Here is a 17,602-nt window from a genome sequence, read left to right on the forward strand (position 1 = left end):
CACTTAACTGGCTATTTGATATGTGGTAAATGCTCAATAAATGTTTCACAAATGAATGAGCGGAATGACTTAATATATGTTTTATTGTTAGCCAATTGCGCTTTGAAACAAAGTGCTCAACAATTTTTTATTAATTCATTCACATGGTAGGCATTCAATACATATTTGTTGAATGACTAAATAGTTTTGAAGGCTTTGTAGAGTGCCCATCCCACAATAATTTACGACTTATTTGGATGCCTATACCGCAATATTTACTATTTATGCTGCTGATTAGTTATCAAGGGACCTTATGTGGCATGCGTCAGAACCCCTCTCCACCCTGAGACTCTGGCTTTTTGCCCCTGAAACCCAAGAAACTGTGAGTGGAGTTTGAACACGTGGAAGAAAGAATAAGTGAATGTGCAAGAAAGTGTAAATACAGTGAGGTGGCTGCACTGAGAAGGTTTCACTAAGCTTTTCACCTCCTGAGGTTAATCCACAGAGCTTTCCGTGCTTGTACTTTCCGAATTCAGAGCACATCCTGCTTCTGGCTAGAAGAAAAGGATAATGGCAGCTAGAGGAAACACCTTCCCAAGTGTAATTCCCAGAAGATGTGCCTCAGAATCTTTGGGGCCGGAGGTTTAGTGCTGTGGAGAGAAGCTTGGTAAAAATGTAGATTCTGGGGGCACTTGGATGGCTCAGTCAGTTAAGTGTCTGACCCTTGGTTTCAGCTCAGGTCATGATCTCAGGGTCGTGAGATCGAGCTCTGAAATCAGGCTCCGTGCTCAGCAGGGAGTCTGCTGGACATTCTCTCTCTCTCCATCTCCCTCTGCCCCTGCCTCTGCTCACATGCTTACACAGTCTCTCTCTCTTTCTCTCTCTCGTTCAAATAAATAAATAAATAAATCTTAAAAAAAAAAAACAACCCTGCTGATTCAGGGTTCTGACTCAGATCTACCATTTCAGGATTTGGGGCAGTGAAGGATGTCACAGGGAAGTGCAGGGAAGTGAATCTACACTGTTCATAAGCTTCCCTAGTGATTCTTACACTAAAATCTGAAACCCAGTACATTCTTTGAATCAAGGTGAGAGTTGACCTTGCCTTTTAAGGAGTCCATCTAGACTAGGACACTGTCCATGGTACCAGAAATCATTTTATAGGTCACATGCAGAAAAATAGAGAAATCACCATAGAGACTCATCTTCATGGGGATTTCTGCTTCTGAACTAAATTGTGCACACTCTGATTCTTAATATCTAGGCAATTAAAAGTAGGATTTCTGGGTTAAACAAGCTTGAAGAAATGGAAACATTACCACTGTGACTCCAGAGTAGTTTATGGCAGGTAAGGATTTTCAGACAAGAAAACGGGGCTATGAGGATAATAGAACTAGAACATTTGCAGTGAAAAAAAAAAGAGAGGGGCCTGGCCATGGTCTGATAGTAGGATTTACATGGGAGGTGATAGTTGCCATTCTCTGTCCACAGGAATGACAGACCAGAGGAAATGGATAGAAAATTACAGCAACCTGGATTTGAGTTCAGTGTAATGTAAATGTATTTTCCAAATCATGAAATTGTTAAATGCTGAATTGAGTTTCCCAGAGAGGGAAATGAGAATCTCCTTCAGTGAGTATCTTTAAATTGAGATAAATATAAAGTTGTCTGAGTGTTGTTTGAGGAGACACATTGCTACAGGCTGGGGGCACAGGCTCAATAACATTTCAGGTCTTCTTTTGTCCTTAATTTTTTAATTAGAAATATTTCCAAAGTAATATTTCATAGGTTATATAACAAACAAGGTCTATACAGACAAATGGGTAAAAATTCAAAGAAGAAAGTAAGATTTTAGTAGGAGCTGTTTGGGGATTTGCATTCCCTAAATTGTAGGGAAACAAAATGAATTTTAGGTTTTGTATGGTTCTGCTTCATTAACTTGATCATGGGCAAAATGAGACTCCTGATTTCCACCTACAAAGTGGCATATGAGGTAGCAGTTAATTATTTATATCTCCTATTATTATCAGATTAACACAGCAGGCATATTCAATAAGCAAATGGATTTGACTTTTTTTTCCTGTTTGCTCTGACAGTCTGGAAGTAGATTCATTTTTGTGGATTTCTTTTCTAAGATTTCTATATGAGACAGTATTTTTATTTATTTATTTATTTATTTTTTAAAGATTTTATTTATTCATTCATAAGAGAGAGAGAGAGGCAGAGGGAGAAGCAGGCTCCCCGCTGAGCAGGGAGCCCGATGTGGGACTCGATCCCAGGACCCTGGGATCATGACCTGAGCTGAAGGCAGACGCTTAACCATCTGAGCCACCCAGGCGCCCGAGACAGTATTTTTAAAAAGTGTCATAGTACAAATCTAAAGTGTTAGTAACAGAGAACTTGATTTGCACAAATAGAAGTAACAAGAGCAGACACGTTGATTTAAACTTTATCTTCTTAGAAAAGTACTAATTTTTCATTTGAAAAATGAATTTCTCCAGGTCATTGTGAAATTTGCATTTTTACTTTAATAGTTATGGTTTAATACGTTCAATTCTAAATTTGAAGAGTCATTTAAAATACACCTGTTATTTAATTTTCAAAACCATATATTTGCAGTACTTTGAAAGTGGTATATAACTCTCCATCCAATTTTATCTTTTCTGGAAAAGACCCACATCCCTCATTTGGAAACCCTTCAGATATTTGTTCAGGTGAGGAGTGTAGTCCTCTGGCCTTGGAAATCATCTCTAATTCCAAGTTGTTTGTGGCGGAAGCACACTCTCAGCTTCACAGCCCAGGGATGATCCTTGTGGAACGAGGGACTGGACCTGCCTGGTCCAAGAGGAGAATTCCAGGGACTTCTAACTGAACTCTGGAGGCATGTGGTTTTCATGCTGCCACCAGCATCTTTAGAACTTGGCTTCAAGCTGGGTTCCTGGGTAGGATAAAAATCCTGGTGCAACATCTCTCCTCTCGAGTTTCTGGCAGGTGGATGGTAGATCCTGACCACTAAATACTTTGTAATTAGAATGCCTCGGGCAGTCCCTGTCATGCTACATCTGTAAGGGAGGGAGGGCAGTGTTAGTATGACTGTGCCCATTTCTTTAATACCTCATGCCTGTGGACCCAAGCACAGCTGCCTGGGGGGCCTGTGTTTGATGCGTGAACTACAGGAAGACCTCAGAAATGAGTCTAATTAGATCAGTGTCTGAACGCTTTGTGGAAGCAAGATGTATTATTCATAACCAAGCCTAAACCATTATATAAAGAAGAATAGCCCATGATAGGCACTGCCGCTTTTAAAAATAGAGCTTGTCAATTTTTGTGTTTATTGTGTTTATTACCTGCCTTCCTGGCACTGGAATGTAAGTTGCCAGAAGGCAAGGAATTTTTTGTTTTGGTTGTAGCCATGACTCCTCTAACAATTCCTGGCACAAAGGTAGGGATCGATAAACGAATGAATATTAGCTTTTTTTTTTTTAAGATTTTATTTATTCATTTGAGATACAGAGACAGAGAGAGCGCACGAGCAGGGAGAGAGGCAGAGGGAGAGGGAGAAGCAGGCTCCCCGCCGAGCCTGGAGCCCGATGCGGGGCTCGATCCCAGGACCCTGGGATCATGACCTGAGCTGAAGGCAGATACCCAACCGACTGAGCCACCCAGGCGCCCGAATATTAGCTTTTAATATCATGAAATTCAGAGAGTATAGTTAAACAGTGTTTATTTTACCCAGTGTAATCAAATGAGAGGTGCATGTTACTCCTAAACTGTGTACAAATATGTTATTTTCAGATAATCAAATGTGGTCAAGAAAGTCGAATGAGAAAGGCAATAAGCTATCAATCAAACTGTTGATCTAAATGACGACAGATTCCTAAAAGGGAATTGAATTGTAAGAGGCCCATCCTGGAGTATGTGTAGATTCTTAGTGCTTATTGTGTTGGAGGAATAATTAATGAGGAAATAAAAATTGTACCAGTAGAGTAGCACTTCATCTTGTTATCATTGTTGACCCCAGCCTGTGATTATTTTCATAGTTAACTTGCCATATCATATCTATAACTTTTAATGCATTTCAACAGTAGTTAGAAAGCCCTTGGATGGATTAACTCCAATTACAACTCTTCAGGAATTGTTCAAATTGTTCAATTTGGGGGATTGTCTGTCATTCTTAACAAACGCATCAAATAGAATTTTGGTTTGTGGCTTTGTTTTATCCCCATTTAGAGAGAGAGAAGCTTTTCTTATTGCAACTAAGAATAAAAACCTAAAATGTCCTAAAATTTCTAAAAGAATGGGCATGTGTTGTAATGAGTACCGGGTGTTACACGCAACTAGTGAATCATTAAACACTACATCAAAAACCAATGATGTACTATATGGTGGCTAACTGAACATCATAAAAAAAGAACGGCCCTTGCATTATCAATATATTTGCCACAATTTTGGAGAAAATTATTATCATCAGTGTTTTAGACTACTTGTGTGTGCAAATAGCCAGGTTCTGAAGAAAATGGATATAGAAGTCAATATTTCCCTTTTCTTAAAAATACTGACTTACAGCCCCATAACTATAAACAATATTTGTTCATTGTTTGACTTCAGATTTCCCTTTTGTGGTCCTACAACAAACAAATATATTGTTTATCATTTTATCTCTCGGTTTTATCCTTTACTTGCTTCTGTCCCTACCTCATACGCCTACACAGAGTATAATAAAAAACACACCATCTTAAAGGCTCAGAAGACACAGGAATTTTTTGAGATACTGGAGAGATCTTAACGTCCACACAGGCTAGTTGTTTTAATTTAAAAAACTGAGGACCAGAGAGATGATGGGTCAAAGGTTACACAGTGACTTTGTAATAGGGGTGGGACTGAGATTTCCTTTTGCTTTTTCTTTGGTGACCTGCCTCAGTTAGCTGAGGCTCATTTCCTTTTGCTTTTTCTTTGGTGACCTGCCTCAGTTAGCTGAGGGTATGAAGACTGCCCAATTAATGCTGGCTGACTTACGCTGAACAGAGTCACAATGCATTCCTCTCTATTTGATATGGAATTAAAAATAGTCAACCTGATTTTTATTAGCAGTCTTAAACACATCCTTAGAAAACATGCATGGATGTAGTCTTAAGTATAGATAAGAGCATAATTCAGTAATATGAATATTTATTGCTAGATAATTGTTGGAGGATAGATATCGATGCATTTTCCCAATTAATCAGTGATGGTCGGGAGCAGTTATAGGAGATAGAAGATGGGGATCTGCAGGGGCAGTGGAATAAATAGATAATCAGAATAAGAAGGCATCACCCTGGAACTCCCAAGCAAACCACCACAGCTTGATAAAAGAAGAGAATAGCAATATGCATGAAACCAACAGGAACAGTTTTAGCATTTACTCCCAGCTTTCATATCAGTGAGTTGACGTGTTTGCTTGTTAAAAATCCATTCCCTTAGACTTTTTTTTTTTAAGATTTTATTTATTTATTTGAGATAGAGCGAGAGTGAAAGAAAGAGAACACAAGGAGGGGGAGCAGCAGGGAGAGGGAGAAGCAGGCTCCCTGCTGGAGCCCGACACGGGGCTCGATCCCAGGACCCTGAGATCATGACCCGAGCTGAAGGAGCTGAAGGCAGACGCTTAACCAACTGAGCCACTCAGGCGCCCCCACCTTAGACTTTCTTCTGGTGTCTTCCAACAATGCTGTCATTTTGCAATTTTATTTCCTTGGACTTTTAAGATACAAATCTGCATTTTAAATTGGTTGCAATTTGGTAATTATTTGCATTATATATCGATATATCAAGTTTTGTAAAGCAATGAGGGATTTAAAGGTCTGTTTGGTGACATTTATCACTTCTTTTTTGTAGGATGAGGATAAAACCTTTATTTCTTTTAGCTTCACACATAGGCAAATGCAAATTAGGAATGCTTTGTATAAGATTTTTCCTAACTTTGGTTGCATCTGTCTGATTGACTGAGGAAAAGAGGATAGCTCCCCCAGCTCATCTAAGTCCCAAGGGACATCTCAGCTTGCATGTAGGAGGTCAGAAACTGAACTTGATTATGACTTGGCACAGGAGGCTGATAAAGAAAGAGCAAGGTGATCCCCTGTAGGTCTGGGACACAGCTCAGGACATTTCTCCTAACTTATAAAGAAACAGGAAAATGACACTTTATTTGCTTTAAATCTATCTGACTGTGTTCAACTTTGCCAAGAAATGAAGGTGAATTTTGGCAGACTTTTTAGTGTGCAAACAGCTGCTCAGAATTATTTCCTAATAGTTTTATTTTCTAATTTGAATGCAAGTTCTATCAGGATATTTGATAGCAGTTGCTTTGAAATAGAGTTTTACAGTTGGCGAAGTAGAAGATTTGATAGAATTTATTCCTTTACAAATAGTGTTGCATCTGTTTCCCATGAAGAGTAATCGAAGAGATATCAAAACGAAGGAGATAAAGTTCTTAGAAAGACTTCACCGTAGTGCTAAATGCAGTGTCTCAGAGCACAGCTGGTATCATAAAGGAATGGAACTGATAATGTTGATGCTAACATGTCTTCAGTGACAGTGAGATAAATTTTCATGGAACATCTGAAACTAACCCATGAAAGAGGACAGAGTACTTGGAATACTGTTCACATTCATTCTCCTTCTCATTTCTCCCTTCCCTTGCTTTTCTTCCCCGCTCGCTTGTAGTTCCAGCTTTTAAACCATCTTTAATTCCTTCTACTTTGTGCTCCTGGGAGGCCCTGCACTTTGAAAATACTTGACATTCAGGAAAATACACTTTATATGTTAAAAATCAATGGTGACACAATATTTACAGCCCAAAGGCCAAACATTTGGAGTGTCTTTATAGAGAGTAAGTGCTCAGAGACCAGCTTTGTGCTACTAAGCTGTAGACATCAAAGAATAATAATACAGCAGCTTTCAACTCGCTGGCCCGAATGGGCTGCAGCCCAGTGAAGTGCAGTATTGAGCTGTTTCACAGATCTGTAATAGAGAGCTGGGCTGGGTATCCGTATTTTATCTTAATTACTAAGGAGCCCTTCATGTCTCAGAAGTCCCCATGTTTTGTTTCAAAACTTCTATCTGGAGAATGCGTTTATAGACCTGTGTCTACAAAAGAATGACAATACTTTGAATTAGGTTTTAAGAAGATTCCAGAAGGGGAATTCTTTAGCTGGTTCCTGCCATATCGCAGGGTTTCAAAGAAAGCTCATGGCTGGTCTGTGATTTAGTAGAAAGAAAAGAAAATGTCGTAGTTGGTGAGTCCCCGGCCACCTCGCAAGTTTAATTTTCTTGGATTAAACACACACCTGCAAACAAACACACACACACACACACACACACACGCACAGACAGCATTTATTAGCTCATTAGAAACTGCATTATGTGTCTGGGCAAGGAGTATCATTTGGTTTGTACATTTGACCCCTCACTGTTATTAGTTGCTCTTTACTAAATCAGCAGAAAGAGAGAGGATGGCAATAACTATTACTAAGCTAATAATAATTATCAGGACCAAACATAGTTATTGATGGTTCTTGCATCCTTTCATATACGTGCGCTCCTGGTAATACTGATGTGCAACTTCTGTTATTGGGCGTGAACTCTCTGTGACCTATCCTTTATCATCAGATGAAGCTCTGCCTAGCCTAATAGTTACATTACGTAACAGAGCTTTCTGGTGGTGAAAGCAATCCGCTTAAACCGCTGATGTGCTTGGGTTTCATATGGGGTATAGAGTGCTCATTCTCTTTACTTGTAAAAGAGACTCAGAGGGGGCTATGTAAGCACTGACTATAAAGCGTTCACCTTGGAGAAACCCGTTGATGAAGCTAGACAGGACTGAGAAAGGATCACTTTGGGAATGGCTGCAAGCCAGAGAAACACGGAGGATTTAGGAAAGAGGAACCCCTCAATGTACCAGTAATAGAATTCTCAGAGAAGGGATCTAGAGATTTTTTAGTATGCCCTCTTGTTAGTTCTAGATGATGAGCTTGATAGTCTCAAGGTCATATATCTTTTTTTATGCCTTTTTCGGCCAAACTACAATGCTTCTCAGGGACAAAAGACAGGAAAGTCATGGTTTACGATCAATGTCTTCAGGACATCTAAGGTAGAGTCACCTCATTGGCAATTGCCACGCTGATCATTTCAAGCAAAGAAGCATGTCTTTTAGGTCCTTCTCTGAAGTCATACTAGAGATCTGTTAGCAAGGGGATGGCTGGCGGTGGGGTGGGGAAGGGGAGAATGCTTCTCGGGGACTCAGAGCATATAATGAGAGCACCCTGGATTGGCTCCACCGAGAGTCCATCAGCTGGTGTGTTCCGCTTCCTGTGGGACAATGGCCCAGATGGTTAGCTTCTTCTGCCGGTGTGTTCAAAGGGAACACAATGTCACCAGAAGGCCTATTGAGGCCACCAAAACTGCACATACAGGGAGATAGCTCTTCAGTTGGTGACTCTTACCCTTGTGGGCAAGACCTGAGATCTTGGCCTTGGATGCTACTGGTTGGTTATGCTTCTGAACCTCTAGGAAATTCTTACATGACAGTAAGCTTTGAACATTGTAGGTCCCCAAAGACAGCAAGCCAGAAGTATTTGCCAATGGGTAATATACCTGCTCCATGTAGACAAGCAAGAAGGTAGCAGAGGATTCACAGGCTGCTGTGCAGAAGGCAACCCTGGGGTTCATCTTCAGGAATCTCCTGCAGGCACTCCTGGGGAACCTGGGAGGTTGGGAGAGGGAGGCTGAAGTATCTAGCGACTGAGAGTCGCACCCTCTAGCCATGGGACTGTATCTGTTTGCTGGGGCTGCCATAACAAACTGGGTGGCTTGAACAACAGAAACTCACTCTCTCACAGTTCTGGAGGCTGCAAGTCCAAGATCAAGGTGTCAAGTCAGGTTGGTTTCTTCTGAGGAATTTGAGGGAATGATCTGTTCTAGGCATTTCTTCTTCTAGGCCATCTTCTCCCTGTGTGTTTTTACATCGTCCTTCCTGTATGTACATCTGTCTCTGTGTCCAAATTATCCTTTTTGTAAGGACAATAGTCGTTTGGTATTAGGGTCCACATTAATGACCTCATTTAAACGTGATGATCTCTGTGAAGACCTATCTCCAAATAAAGTCACATTCTACTGTCACTGAACGGTTAGGATTCCAACATTTTTTTTTCCAGGACACAGTTCGACCCATACAGGGGTCTTGTGTGGGTCTCTCTGAGCTTTATTTCCATGGCTGATGGCTAGGAGCTGTTTGGGATGTCAGAGAAATTCTTGAGTTTGTGTGCGCTTACGTGCGTGTATGTGTGCGTGTGTGAGTGTATGCGTGAGTGTGCGTACTACTCGACTTCTTCCTTAGCATCAGGCTCCAGCTCAGGCCACATTTCCCCACAGTTTCTTACCTGTCTGAAAGCAAATCAGTTTCCTTTTTTGGAAGCAGAAAGTATCTTTTCTTTCTCTGGGCCCTCTCCCCACTTTTCCCTCTACCACCTCTTTCTTCTTGCTTCTCTGTCACATTGTGGTTTTTGATTACGGATTCTTTCACTGTGCCTCATATTCTGTCTCAATTCATTTTTTTACTCTTTTTTTCTTCGTTTTCTAACATTACATTCTTTTTGGCTCATGTAATTTTCTTCTCATTTCACCCTCTTTAAAAAAAATTTTTTTTTCCTCCATGAGTCTTTAAAAGGCCAAAGCAGAGATTTGAAAAATGTTTATTCACTTATGGCATCAGATTGTGAAGTCTTTATTATTCCTTCAACTGGAGTATTGTCTGTCCCAGGTTTTAACTATCCAGAGAGTAAACTTGCACCATGAGTAGCTTATCCTTTAATGAATTTTGCTGTCAATGGTTTGAAGACTTACCTGGTGATTTTGAAAAGAAGCAAGGGAGTATAGGAAGAGGGTGTTTTCTCCTAAGACCTGAGACCTCACCTGAGTTCACCCAGCAGGAAAGTTGAAAGCAGGGACAACAGGTCTTCTTGGCCTCCACCATCATGTGATGATATTATTAAAAGACAGCAGAACAAATTGTTGGAGTTTTTACCCACTAATTACCCTCCTGTCTCCCCTTTTTAGCTCCTAAAGCTGGTGTTCCATGATCCATGGCTGGTAAATATTTAATTGCCGTTCTCAGTAATGTGTTTTGCATTTTCACATTGCCCTCCTCCTCATGGTGGGGAAAGACAAGATGGGTAATGTCTGTGCGCATGTGTCCGTGAGTATATACTCTGGGTATTTTCTTTATAATAAAAGATAATATATACATTAGATTTCCTGTAATGGAGAACTTCGTCGCCTGCTTCTTAATGAGAGGTGCTGATGTGAAATGACCCCTGCTTTCCTAAACACACAGCAATCTAATTTGAACCTGTACGCCAATTATAGGCCTCTGTGGAGCAGTTTATGGGGAAACAATCACGTCACAATAGGATTAGAGCACTACGCCCCAGGACCACGAGGGAAGCCAGCCCGGGCATAACTGCAGGTTTATTCCTCTAAATTGTCTGTAAACAGCATTGATAGCCACCTTGGTGCCACCTTGGTATTGTTTCTATAAATCCTCCATAGAAACAATCTAAAATGAATAGACAATGAGTCAGTAATGGCCTGTTAGTTCCCAACACAGGGTTGTGCCACCGATCTGCCTCATGAATACCACTCACAGGGCCTGCTCCTAGACGAACATTCACAAACGGCACAGCAGATGGGCTTCATGGCGATAATCGGGTTTAATATTCTGAGAGACCGTGGTGAATTGTGCCTTCTCCCTGATCTTTCCTGGCGAAATTTAGCTTTCAAAAACTGGGCCATTATGGGGCACCCGGGTGACTCAGTCGGTTGAACAGCCAATTCTTGGTTTTGGCTCCTGATCTCATGGGTCATGAGATCAAGCCCAGGTTGGGCTCTCTGCTCAGCGCAGGGTCCCCTAGCCCCTCTCCCTTCCCCACTGCTCCTCCCCTCGCGCTTTCTCTCTCTCTCTCAAATAAATAAATAAAATCTTAAAAAAAAAAAAGAAAAGAAAAAGCTGGGCCATTTTAGTCCTCTTAGTAAGTTTCTGTGGTCACATACTTTCCACGCTGTCTTCAATAAGATGGTTTTTTTGCAGTTTCCTGACAATGCTGTCTCTGACTAAAATGAAGAAAGCTAAAGTTGACATGTTTTGATCATTAGGGCAGGTCTAAAGAGGAAGGTGAGCTGGGCAGAAGTCAAACCATTGGAACTGAGAGTAACCACTGGGTCATGCCAGTGGGTTTGAAGTCATCATGTGACGTGTGATAGATGATGGTTGTAACATGGCATCATGACAGGTCAATCCTATCCTCTTATAAACTAAAACCGAATAGAGTAAAATTGTGCCATTAAACTCTAAACAAGTGTTAGTTGTGTTTTCCAATGTCACATAAAATCCTTTTACTATACCTTGCTTCTCCTTTGATGCATAGAAGTAAAAGTAAAATATTTTCATTTGCTCTGCCGAATGCTTAATTTTTTCATTTCGGTGATTTACACATACTCAATTTTTTTTTCTCTGAATAGACCAAAATAGTTCTGTAAGTGAAGCTGCTATTCCATATTTGTTAGCGAGCTACACAAAACCATTTCTGTATTGCTTATTTGGTGTTGTTGCCTACCCACAAGAGGTGTTTTTAATGAGAAAAGAACCTAAGGATGAATGTAATATGCCTGAAAAAAGTCACACATTGTATGTTCCCTGTGCTGGTGTCATTTGGGTCTCTGAGAAAGGCGAATCTCTGCTCAGACTAAGATTTAGTGGTGTCCTACCCCTCAGGCAGGGAAATAACTAATACTTGTTCGCTCCGAAAAAAATGTTTGAGTGCCTTCTGTGCGCCAGTCACCCATGGTGGACAAAATGGAGGCTCTACCCCAAGGATCGTACAGGCTATTGACTAGGAGAGAGTTGAAAGCATTTAGTTTATTCAGTTTAAAAGTAAAAACTCCCATGGAACGCACACTTGCTATTTAAGAGAAAAAGTAGAGTTTGGGTTGAAGTGATAATTCAGCTTGAAGCTTGTTAAATTCCTTATTGCCCTCTTTAAAAACATGTATGTCTTATCCATCTCAGGCAGCCATAACTAAATACCATAGACTGGGTGGCTTGAAAATCAGAAATTTGTTTTCTCACAGTTCTGGAGCCTGGAAGTCTGAAATCAAGGTGCCATAATGGTCAGGTTCTGGCGAGAGCTCTCTTCCTGGCTTGCAAAAGGCTACCTTCTCTCTGTGTCCTTATATGGCTTTTCCTCAGTTCATACACTTGGGGAGAGAGAGAGGGAGGGAGGGAAGGAGGATCTTTTCCTCTTTTTATAAGGTCACCAAGCCTATGGATTAGGACTCCACCTTATGACTTTGTTTAACCTTAATCACCTCCTAAAAGAAGTACCATCTCCAAATATAGTCACATTGGGGATTAGGGGTTCCAAATACGAATGGGTGGACAGGTCAGTCCATATCGATGTATTACTTATTTCAAAGTGCAGGTGAAATTTATTTTAATAGTAGATTTTTAAACTAGAGCCAATCATTCATGTATTTCAGAATAAGGATGCAATTTTGTCTTGGAAACGGCACTCAGTTGGAAGCGGAAGATCTGAACTTGAGCACCAGTTGAGCTTGCCGGCTGCGGAAAGTTGGCATTCTACACCCAACACAGTTAAAATAAATGCCTCTGTCCTCTCACGCATGCTTTTTCCACTTAATAATGGGAACACCGTTCCTCAGCTGCTGAGGTAGAAAACCTCAGTTACCGCTCATCCTTCTTCCTTCTGTGAGCCTGAAATTCACTCAGTTGCCATGTCCTATTGGTTCTACATATGATCCATCACCTCCATCTACCACTCTTGCTTTCTGCTCCTATCTTTTCTTTATTGAAGACCAGCCTTACCTCTGACCAGGTGTTATGGACTGAGTGTGTCCCCTCAAAATTCATACACTGAAATCCTAACATTTGGTGTGATGGTATTAGGAGGTGGAGCTGTTGAGAAGTGCTTAGATCATGAGGGTGGAGCTCCTGTAAATGGGATTAGTGCCCTTATAAAAGAGACCCCAGGGAGCTCTCTAGACTTTTCCACAATGCAAGGACAGAGCAAGAAGACAGCTGTCTATGAACCAGGAATTGGGTCTCACCAGACACCAGATCTGCCTGTGCCTTGATCTTGGACTTCCTGCCTCTAGAACTGTGAGAAATAAATGGTTGTTGTTTAAGCCCCTAAGTCTTTGGTATTTTGTTACGGCAGCCCAAACTGACTAGGACAAAAGTTGGTAATATCCTGCTATGTCCTTCTGCCACCAAATCTTTCCCATTGTTCTGATGATGTCCTTTCCTATTCAAATATATCCACCTGTTCCCCATTTACATAAAAGATAAAGCCCAACTCTGACATCAGGCCTTCTAATAGCTGTGCCCAGTTCACATTGCTCAGCTGGCCGCTCATCCCTCCTCCTCTTAACCACACTTGCTCATCACCTTGGACTCATCACTGCTTGATAAGCTGCCCTCACTCCTCCCCAAAGCTTCCATGATTTACCACTGTATTTTTCTTCATTCTAGTCATTCAACATTCAACAACTATGTGTTAGTGCTATCTTCCGGTCACTGTCTTAGGAACTGAGGAGATACAAAGGCGGTAAGATATGGTTCTGGCTTTCAGAGTTCATTGTGTAGTGAAATGGGGATAGTCATGTAAACTGAGAGTTACAATTTAATATGACAGATAAGAGCTCAAAGCTGGAATGCTTGTCATACCCATTTCTGCATATGTGTATCTTACTCATTCAATTCTAACTCACACGACACTTAATCTCTTATTCCCTTCTCTTATTTCCAGGGCCCTTCCTCTGTGCTTTTCTTGTCTTTATTTCTTTCTGTCATATTTTAAGTGCATGTGTTTTCATGTCTTGTTTTCCTCAATTAGACTTTAAGCTTCTTGCAAACAATAGCTGCTCCATAAGAAGTTTTATGTTCCTCACAGTTCCTAATATTATAGCCTTTTATCTAGTACTCATGAATGTGCTGATAAAAGTAATTCCTAAATATGTGGAACCACAGATTTAGACAGTGAACCCTTAATAAAACCACTTCCCATAAATAGGATTGAAAACCTTTGTGATTTTATCAGGTTTAAGCTTACGAATTTAGTAAAATAAAAGCCTGATTAGAGGTTTAGGAGGATACATTTCAAAATTAATTCTAGAGGTTGAACATTATGTACAAAGAGCGTACATGAAACACTAATTATTACTAATATGTTCTAAGCATTTAAAAATAGATTTGCTTATGATACTCTGTGAAGTGCTTCTGGAGAGTATATAAAAAAAAGCAGAGACTCTGGAGGCAAAGTCATATTCATTAAGCATAAAAAACAACAGGAAATATAACTTTTAACAAATATTTCCAACATTAAAGAAATATAAACCCCAGGAGTTTTTGTGGTTTTACTTGCAAATGTTATTCATTTTTTATTTTAAATTAGAATTTCCTTTTATAAAATCCTTTGCAACAGGGGAAAAGGTTAATCTATACTCTAGGAAAGAAATATAACATTATTGTTTATTACTAGTTTCACTGATATTATAATAATTGTAAATATAAACACAGTGAATTGGCACTATTTTTTTTTGCAGAGAGACTGAGCATTTATTCACATTATTTCCATGTCATTTAGATTACTGACATTACAACCCAACCAAATAACCTATGTCACTACCATACTTTCCAGAAATTTGCCTTGAATCTCTTTATGAGACCAAAGAAAAAGGGACGTATTTTCAGTTGACCCTTGAACAACATGGGTTTAAACTGTGGGTGTCCCCTTATGTATGGGCTTGTTCAATAAACACAGTATAGTACTGTAAGTGCATTCCTTTACTTTATGATTTTCTTAATAACATTTTCTTTCCTCTAGCTTCCTATATTGTTAGAATACTGTATATAACACATACCACATACAAAACATGTGTTAATTGACTATTTATATTATCATTAAGGCCTCCCTCCAGTCAACAGTAGGCTATTAGTAATTACGTTTTGGGGGAGACAAAAGTTGCATACAGATTTTTGACTTCACGGGGGTCAGCGGCAACCGTAGGTAATTTCATAACTCACAAAGTTATTGTAAGACTAAGACATGCTAAATTAAGAAATTTAGAAATTATAGAAAAATATTTAAACATGTGGAAAACATCATCCATAATCTTACCGTAGAAAAAGATTAAAAATATTGGTACCATTCCTTCCTGTCCTTTAAAAAATTAAATAATGACTTTTGTCTTATCTTTCTCTAGTCTTTTCTTCCTTCAGTATTTATAGGCAGTTTAACTATTGTATAGGATAGTAAGAGACATGATGTCTAAAACATGGTATAAAGAAACCATACACTGTGCGTCATGGGTTTTTCTCTCCCACCTCCTCAAACTTGGTGATGTTCTTCAGGCTTCTGTGTTCAACAAACATCCGTTAAGAGCAATTTTATGTACTAGACTCTATGCTGATCTCTAGATCTAGAGTGATAAAACAATGTCCCTGAATTCAAGAATGTCAAAAACCAAATGTTATGGCAGGGGCTTTGTCAGAATATTGTAGAGCATGGACATAGAGGAAGAAGTAGTCAGATATTTTGATTCCAGATCATCTTTTGGTCTCAAATGATCTGAGCAATCTCATCTCTTTTTCTAACTTCAAAGCTGTTTTGTCAACATTTACTTCCTACTTGAGCCAACATTAATGTCCCCAAGAAGGGAACAAATTACAGACAATAATCTTGGTTAAAATATGCTGAGCCTAGAATTTTAGGCCAGTTTTTTTTCCTTTTATCTTTGTCACATGACACTGTTTTACTGTGCTATTTTTCTCTCCCTAATATTTATGAGACAAAGTCAATGAACAGAGCAATTTGAGTTATTGGGTAACAATTATGTTCAAATAAAATGTATTCAAAAAGCCAAAAAAATTGGGGGGTTTATTTCTGAAGGTAACATGATCATAGACAATAACTCAGCTCCCCCATGCTCAAGGCCATAGGACTTCAATGAACACAAACCCCAAACTCAGGTGCTGGAAACTATGACATAGATGCCTCTTATTGGTGAAATGTACTTCTTAGGAATTACACACAGTTCTTCCCTTGACAGAATGTTTGTCCCACAGTACATCATTCTTTTTTCTTCTGCCATTCTTATGAGAAGCAGGATCACAATCTTTAGGGCATGTACAATGCCTTGTTCGCCATGGCTTCCTTGCACATCCCTTATCCCATCCTAAGTGCCCAATACTCAGTATGTGTTTGTGGACTTGAGTTCAACCAACCTACATTATATCTGAATTTATTTAATATGATCCAAGCTAAATTTTGGCAATGTAAGTCTAAGCATGTAACTGAAACCATTTCATTTTGAATCACTGCAATATGACTTTTTCAGTCACTTGAAGAAGGAGGCTGTGCCCTCCTCATTTTTGCATTCCCACTGACTAAAATATTACCAAGCACAGTGGACACTTACTTAATGCTCACTGAACTGAATTAAACAGAATTGCATTTCCTTGGCTGGCTTATAAAAAACATCATTACTATCCATGTAAGCTTTTACCTCATGTAAACCATCTACAACTCTACACTGTTTAAGCTCCTATTTCTAGAAGAAGGCAAACCAAGTCACTGTGAAATCATTTCCTCAGTTTCCCCCATTTAAACTCTTAGGTGATTTCTTCATATGCCTTGTTCTCACCATCAGCATAAGTCTTGTCTTGCTACCATTCTTGACGTTGGAGTTTTAAATCATTTATTTTAAAGGGGGATGAACTATTTACCTGGATAGGATTATTTCTGGATATGAAGAAGACTCTGACAGAAGAGGGAGTTAACCCCCCAACTGCAAACATGAACATCTCTCAGACTGAACTTAGCTGAAAGCCTCACTGATGAGCTTTAAGGGAATTTTAAAACTTGGCATAATGAAATCACACCCCTGAGTTTTGCAGGAATGATTGCTGCACTGTAACATGTATTGTACTTAGATACTTAGATTAAAGATCTATTTTTATTTTTATTTTGTTATCAATTATGCATCCAGAAAAGAAATTCTATTACTAATGGAACCATTGAAATAGATACTTAGAGGAGTGAATGGATCACTTTATTTCTTGTCAGTTTCTATATTAAGCTTCCCAAAGCCCATTTGAGTATTTATCTACTATTGTTATTGTTGTAGAGTAGTGTACCTGGGGGAAATCTATAAGAGGAATGAATAGGCCTGAATTTTATATCAGATTCTGCCTTTTCTTGCTGTATATTTTTAGACAAGTAGCTTTATACCAGTAACTAGTCAGTGCCACAATAGGGAAAGACCTCACTTTGATTTTTATATCACTAACTTTTAAAGGAAAACCTATCAGTTTCTTTTATATAGGGGTATAATTTTATCTTTGTGTAAACTACTAGGCTGGACATATCACCCTGTTCTGTAGACTAGAAAATTGAGATTACCTATTTGCTCAAAGCTTAAAAGCGATATAATGACAGAGCTGGTATTAATGATTGGCCATGGAACATTTGTAATCAAGGTACTTTTCTCTCACTCGGTAATTGAGCAAATGGAG

The sequence above is a fragment of the Leptonychotes weddellii genome, chromosome 3, assembly GCF_054177405.1.
Source record: "Leptonychotes weddellii isolate Sample4059 chromosome 3, ASM5417740v2, whole genome shotgun sequence".
Classification (NCBI taxonomy): Eukaryota; Metazoa; Chordata; class Mammalia; order Carnivora; family Phocidae; genus Leptonychotes; species Leptonychotes weddellii.